The sequence below is a fragment of the Bos grunniens genome, chromosome 7 (assembly GCF_055505025.1).
Source record: "Bos grunniens cultivar Pamir isolate PY7600 chromosome 7, Bosgru_T2T1.0, whole genome shotgun sequence".
Lineage (NCBI taxonomy): Eukaryota > Metazoa > Chordata > Mammalia > Artiodactyla > Bovidae > Bos > Bos grunniens.
Window position 1 is genome coordinate 37,816,764 of NC_141171.1, and position 7,936 is coordinate 37,824,699.

A 7,936-nucleotide genomic window follows, 5' to 3' on the forward strand; every position below is an offset into this window, starting at 1 on the left:
AGATGCCTGGAGCCCAACCAATGGCGGAGGCGGCGGCGGACGGCAAGCCGGAAGGGCCAAGCCTCGCCCGGGCCGCGCCGCTCTGCTCCTGCAGTCCTGGAGGGGCGAAGGGGTTTTCTCAGTAGTCCTACTCCGCGCCACTCTCGCAGTTCCGAGTTAAGGCTGTACACATATTAATTTACTTGTAGATATATATTTACCTATTTTATATATACACATACCTGGATATGGAGTGTGAATATTTTTAGGTATTATTTTATTTATGATATTTAGGTATTTTAGGTATGTGTATAAACATATATTTAGGAGTGCGTACTGCGGAAGTTGGTGATGGACAGGGAGGCCTGGCGTGCTGCAGTTTATGGGGTCGCAAAGAGTCGGACACAATTGAGCGACTGAACTGAACATATACAAATAAATTTTTTTGGTGGGGGAGGAAAAGTTTAAGCACCGCCTGCAGTGTCTGGCCTGCGCTGCAGCTGGGCGAGCGGTGGAACGCTCTCCGAAGGAGCCCAGGGCGGCTCCAGCGAATGACCGGTGCCACCAGCCCTTCCTGTCCCCTAGAGCTCTGCAGTGCCCTAGCGAAACCTGTGCTCTTAATACCTTTATTCATTCAGTAGTGTTGTCTGAGGGGTTTCCCTCGTGGCTCAGTGGTAAAGAATCTGCCTGCAATGCAGGAGACCTGGGTTAGATCCCTGGGTCAGGAAGATCCCCTGGAAGAGGGCATGGCAATCCTCTCCAGTATTCTTGCCTGGAGAATCACCATGGACAGAGGAGCCTGGTGGACTAAAGTCCATGGGGGTCACACAGAGTCGGACACAACTGAAGGACTAAGCAACAGCAGTATTCTTTGAGCACCTACTGTGTGCCAGGCACTATGCTAGACACTCAAGATACAGAAGACCAAAATTCCTGACCTCGGGGTTCATCAGCAGTTAAATGGGCAAGTATTCATTGCCCCCCTCATTGGGGATCAGGCACTGAGCTAGGTACTGTATATAGTAAGGCAGGTGAATTCCTGCAGAGACTGATAGCTTACGGTGAACAATGTTGGATTCCTGATTGCCGAAGAAGATTTAGCTTCAGAACCAGGGACCAGGCTTGATCACTCAAGAGCTTCTGTGTAGCAGAGTTATAGTAAAATATAAAATGGGACAGAGAAAGCTTCTGGCATAGACATCAGAAGAGGAATGGAGAATGCCCCCTTGCTAGTCTAAGCAAGGCAGCTATATACTTTTTCAATAGGTTATTACAGTAAGACGGTAGGTGTTGCGAGAGGACAGACACACTGAAACCATAATCACAGAAAACTAGCCAATCTGATCACACGGACCACAGCCTTGTCTAACTCAATGAAACTAAGCCATGCTGTGTGGGGCCACCCAAGACCGACAGGTCATGGTGGAGAGGTCTGACAGAATGTGGTCCACTGGAGAAGGGAATGGCAAACCACTTCAGTATTCTTGCCTTGAGAACCCCATGAACAGCATGAAAAGGCAAAATGATAGGATACTGAAAGAGGAACTCCCCAGGTCGGTAGGTGCCTAATATGCTACAAGAGATCAGTGAAGAAATAACTCCAGAAAGAATGAAGGGATGGAGCCAAAGCAAAAACAATACCCAGTTGTGGATGTGACTGGTGATAGAAGCAAGGTCCAATGCTGTAAAGAGCAATATTGCATAGGAACCTGGAATGTTAGGTCCATGAATCAAGGCAAATTGGAAGTGGTCAAACAGGAGATGGCAAGAGTGAACGTCGACATTCTAGGAATCAGCAAACTCAAATGGACTGGAATGGGTGAATTTAACTCAAATGATCATTATATCTATCACTGTGGGCAGGAATCCCTTAGAAGAAATGGAGTAGCCATCATGGTCAACAAAAGAGTCCGAAATGCAGTACTTGGATGCAATCTCAAAAACGACAGAATGATCTCTGTTCGTTTCCAAGGCAAACCATTCAATATTACAGTATTCCAAGTCTATGCCCCAACCAGTAATGCTGAAGAAGCTGAAGTTGAATGATTATATGAAGACCTACAAGACCTTTTAGAACTAACACCCAAAAAAGATGTCCTTTTCATTATAGGGGACTGGAATGCAAAAGTAGGAAGTCAAGAAACTCCTGGAGTAACAGGCAAATTTGGCCTTGGAATACAGAATGAAGCAGGGCAAAGGCTAATAGAGTTTTGCCAAGAGAACGCACTGGTCATAGCAAACACCCTCTTCCAATAACACAAAAGAAGACTCTACTCATGGACATCACCAGATGGTCAACACCGAAATCAGATTGATTATATTCTTTGCAGCCAAAGATGGAGAAGCTCTATACAGTCAGCAAAAACAAGACCTAGAGCTGACTGTGGCTCAGATCATGAACTGCTTATTACCAAATTCAGGCTTAAATTGAAGAAAGTAGGGAAAATCACTAGACCATTCAGGTATGACTAAGTCAAATCCCTTATGATTATACAGTGGAAGTGAGAATCAGATTTAAGGGACTAGATCTGACAGACAGAGTGCCTGATGAACTATGGACAGAGGTTCGTGACACTGTACAGGAGACAGGGATCAAGACCATCCCCATGGAAAAGAAGTGCAAAAAAGCAAAACGGCTGTCTGGGGAGGCCTTACAAATAGCTGTGAAAAGAAGAGAAGTGAAAAGCAAAGGAGAAAAGGAAAGATGTAAGCATCTGAATGCAGAGTTCCAAAGAATATCAAGGACAGATAAGAAAGCCTTCCTCAAAAAAAAAAAAAAAAGAAAGAAAGAAAGCCTTCCTCAGCAATCAATGCAAAGAAATAGAGGAAAACAAAATAATGGGAACGACTAGAGACCTCTTTAAGAAAATTAGAGATACCAAGGGAACATCTCATGCAAAGATGAGCTCGATAAAGGACAGAAATGGTATGGACTTAACAGAAGCAGAAGATATTAAGAAGAGGTGGCAAGAATACACAGAACTGTACAAAAAGATCTTCACGACCCAGATAATCACGATGGTGTGATCACTGACCTAGAGCCAGACATCCTGGAATGTGAAGTCAAGTGGGCCTTAGAAAGCATCACTACGAACAAAGCTAGTGGAGGTGATGGAATTCCAGTTGAGCTCTTTCAAATCCGGAAAGATGATGCTGTGAAAGTGCTGCACTCAATATGCCAGCAAATTTGGAAAACTCAGCAGTGGCCACAGGACTGGAAAAGGTCAGTTTTCATTCCAATCCCAAAGCAAGGCAATGCCAAAGAATGCTCAAACTACTGCACAATTGCACTCATCTCACATGCTAGTAAAGTAATGCTCAAAATTCTCCAAGTCAGGCTTCAGCAACACATGAACCATGAACTTCCAGATGTTCAAGCTGGTATTAGAAAAGGCAGAGGAACTAGAGATCAAATTGCCAACATCACTGGATTATCAAAAAAGCAAGAGAGTTCCAGTTCAGTTCAGTCACTCAGTCGTGTCCAACTCTTTGCGACCCCATGAATTGCAGCATGCCAGGCCTCCCTGTCCATCACCAACTCCCGGAGTTCACTCAGACTCATGTCCATCGAGTCTGTGATACCATCCAGCCATCTCATCCTCTGTCGTCCCCTTCTCCTGCCCTCAATCCATCCCAGCATCAGAGTCTTTTCCAATGGGTCAACTCTTCCCATGAGGTGGCCAAAGTACTGGAGTTTCAGCTTCAGCATCATTCCTTCCAAAAAACACCCAGGACTGATCTCCTTCAGAATGGACTGGTTGGATCCCCTTGCAGTCCAAGGGACTCTCAAGAGTCTTCTCCAACACCACAGTTCAAAAGCATCAATTCTTCGGCGCTCAGCTTTCTTCACAGTCCAACTCTCACATCCATACATGACTACTGGAAAAACCATAGCCTTGTCTAGACGGACCTTTGTTGGCAAAGTAATGTCTCTGCTTTTTAATATGCTACCTAGGTTGGTCATAACTTTCCTTCCAAGGAGTAAGCGTCTTTTAATTTCATGGCTGCAGTCACCATCTGCAGTGATTTTGGAACCCCCAAAAATAAAGTCTGACACTGTTTCCACTGTTTCCCCATATATTTCCCATGAAGTGATGGGACCAGATGCCATAATCTTCGTTTTCTGAATGTTGAGCTTTAAGCCAACTTTTTCACTCTCCTCTTTCACTTTCCTCAAGAGGCTTTTTAGTTCCTCTTCACTTTCTGCCATAAGGGTGGTGTCATCTGCATATCTGAGGTTATTGACATTTCTCCCGGCAATCTTGATTCCAGCTTGTGCTTCTTCCAGCCCATCATTTCTCATGATCTACTCTGCATTTAAGTTAAATAAGCAGGGTGACAACATACAGCCTTGACGTACTTCCTTTTCCTATTTGGAACCAGTCTGTTGTTCCATGTCCAGTTCTAACTGTTGCTTCCTGACCTGCATACAGATTTCTCAGGAGGCAAGTCAGGTGGTCTGGTATTCCCATCTCTTTCAGAATTTTCCACAGTTTATTGTGATCCACACAGTCAAAGGCTTTGGCATAGTCAATAGAGCAGAAATAGATGTTTTTCTGGAACTCTCTTGCTTTTTCCATGATCCAGCGGATGTTGGCAATTTGATCTCTGGTTCCTCTGCCTTTTCTAAAACCAGCTTGAACATCTGGAAGTTCACGGTTCACATATTGCTGAAGCCTGGCTTGGAGAATTTTGAGCATTACTTTACTAGCGTGTGAGATGAGTGCAATTGTGCAGTAGTTTGAGCATTCTTTGGCATTGCCTTGCTTTGGGATTGGAATGAAAACTGACCTTTTCCAGTCCTGTGGCCACTGCTGAGTTTTCCAAATTTGCTGGCATATTGAGTGCAGCACTTTCACAGCATCATCTTTCCGGATTTGAAAGAGCTCAACTGGAATTCCATCACCTCCACTAGCTTTGTTCGTAGTGATGCTTTCTAAGGCCCACTTGACTTCACATTCCAGGATGTCTGGCTCTAGGTCAGTGATCACACCATCGTGATTATCTGGGTCGTGAAGATCTTTTTGTACAGTTCTGTGTATTCTTGCCACCTCTTCTTAATATCTTCTGCTTCTGTTAAGTCCATACCATTTCTGTCCTTTATCGAGCTCATCTTTGCATGAGATGTTCCCTTGGTATCTCTAATTTTCTTGAAGAGATCTCTAGTCTTTCCCATTCTGTTGTTTTCCTCTATTTCTTTGCATTGATCGCTGAGGAAGGCTTTCTTATCTCTCCTTGCTTATATCTTTCCTTTTCTTCTTTGCTTTTTGCTTCTCTTCTTTCCACCGCTATTACCTTGGACGTGAGGTATCTCTTCATGGCTGCTCCAGAAAAGCACAGCCTTTGCTCCTTACCTTGGATGAGGGAACTCCACGTTCAACATCAGGAGAGGTGGCGGGGAGGAGATACCCCTCGTCCAAGGTAACGTCCAAGGTAAGAGAGTTCCAGAAAAACATCTATTTCTGCTCTATTGACTATGCCAAAGCCTTTGACTGTGTGGATCACAATAAACTGTGGAGAATTCTGAAAGAGATGGAAATACCAGACCACCTGACCTGCCTCTTGAGAAACCTATATGCAGATCAGGAAGCAACAGTTAGAACTGGACATGGAACAACAGACTGGTTCCAAATAGGAAAAGGAGTACATCAAGGCTGTATATTGTCACCCTGTTTATTTAACTTCTATGCAGAATACATCATGAGAAATGATGGGCTGGAAGAAGCACAAGCTGAAATCAAGATTGCCGGGAGAAATATCAATAACCTCAGATATGCAGATGACACCACCCTTATGGCAGAAAGTGAAGGGGAACTAAAAAGCCTCTTGATGAAAGTGAAAGAGAGTGAAAAAGTTGGCTTAAAGCTCAACATTCAGAAAATGAATATCATGGCATCTGGTCCCACCACTTCATGGGAAATAGATGGGGAAACAGTGGAAATAGTGTCAGACTTTATTTTTGGGGGCTCCAAAATCACTGCAGATGGTGACTGCAGCCATGAAATTAAAAGACGCTTACTCCTTGGAAGGACAGTTATGACCAATCTAGATAGCATACTCAAAAGCAGAGATATTACTTTGCGAACAAAGGTCTGTCTAGTCAAAGCTATGGTTTTTCCAGTAGTCGTGCATGGATGTGAGAGTTGGACTATGAAGAAAGCTGAGCGCCAAAGAATTAATGCTTTTGAACTGCGGTGTTGGAGAAGACTCTTGAGAGTCCCTTGGACTGCAAGGAGATCAAACCAGTCAATCCTAAAGGAAATCAGTCCTGAATATTCATTGAAAGGACTGATACTGAAGGTGAAACTCCAATACTTTGGCCCCCTGATGCAAAGAGCTGACTCACTGGAAAAGACCTTGATGCTGTGCAGGATTGAAGGTAGAAGGACAAGGGGATGACAGAGGATGAGATGGTCAGATGGCATCACCAATTTGATGGACAGGAGTTTGAGTATGCTGCTGGAGTTGGTGATGGACAGGGAAGCCTGGCGTGGTGCAGTCCATGGGGTCACAAAGAGTTGGACATGACTGAGCGATTAAAATGAACTGAGGGAGGAGGGCTATTTCATTTACCCTGTTTCCCCTTGTCTCACATTCAAACCATTTATCTCCAAAAGCAGTAGCTTCCCCCAAAACTCAAGCTCTTGAGTCAGGAGTTAGCATCTGTCCCAAGACATACATCTCCAAGTAAGCTCATAAAGTTAGTCCTGTAAAGGCTTCTGTGTACTTGTTGGATCTTCTAGATAGTTTGACCAGAATTGGTACTGTTTGAATTTCTACCAAGACTGAAGCAACCCTTCCTGGAAAGGTGTCCTGATTCTCAGCCTATTCAGTTGCGAGCCCCAGATCCAGGGGCAAAGTAAGAGAAGAGGAGAGAGCTGAAGGTTTCACACCCAAATCTGTACTCTTAGGACATAAGCCTGGCATGTCTCACAGAGAGATAAAGAGAAACATATATGTTACTTCTACCCATTTCTCTTGCTTTCTACAGAACCAATCTAATTGTAAAACAGTAATATGATTGAAACCCTTCAACAGATCAACGTTCCCCATCTTCCAAAGGATACTGTGCCCATTCAGTATCACAGAAGAAGATGAGACATGTGTTTTTAAACTCTGGGGATCAAACTTGTCCCAGTTTTTTAAAATAAATTTTAAAGAAGTGGTTCTGGAACTGCTAGCTCCAATCTGTAAGAGAGAAAAAAGTGGCATCCACAGCTGTGGCTTCTTTCCACCAGAGGCATCCCTCCCTCGTCTAGATGGGGGTGTAGACAGACTTTCCACTGAAGATTTCCTTCCCTTGTTGGACTTAGTCTGTCGCTTACCAACGCAGGTGCCTTGCTCATCCCTCCCGATTCTACCACTGAGGTGGGGTGGAGATGCACCAAGGCTAGACCTGATGGCATCCCAAGTTGATTTAGTTCCTTACCACCAAGATCTTTGTTTGATATGCCCTTTTGTTCTGATGTGACCCGGGGTAGAGCAGAGTAGCTTTCCCAGAATATTTTCCAAGGGACTACTGGGGGAAGCTTCCATCTTATTTGTGCCTGTGTGCACTCCTGAGTCAGTCCTGACCACAGTAGAAGCAGTGAGTCATAAAGGAATGAACAACAACCAGGATATCTCCTCTGAGTGTTGCCACATCACTATATGTGAGAGCGAAAGGGTTGGCCAGCGAGGAAAAAGTGATTTTTGTCCTCAAGCTATTAGGGCCAATCCTTCCAGTTCATTTCCACAGATTCCACAGAAGGAATATCTAAGGAGTTGAGACAAAAACCACCAGAGAGCCTCCTCTGGCCCACTAAGAGCTAGTGCTACCAAAGGAAGAAACCCCTTGCACTTCCAATCTGACCAGATTCTGCAGTTCCCGATCTGTGTCCTCATGGTCACCAGCAGGGCTTTTATCCACATAGATCAGAGGCACAGCTGTGAAAAAGTCTCACTTTTAGGTCACTGG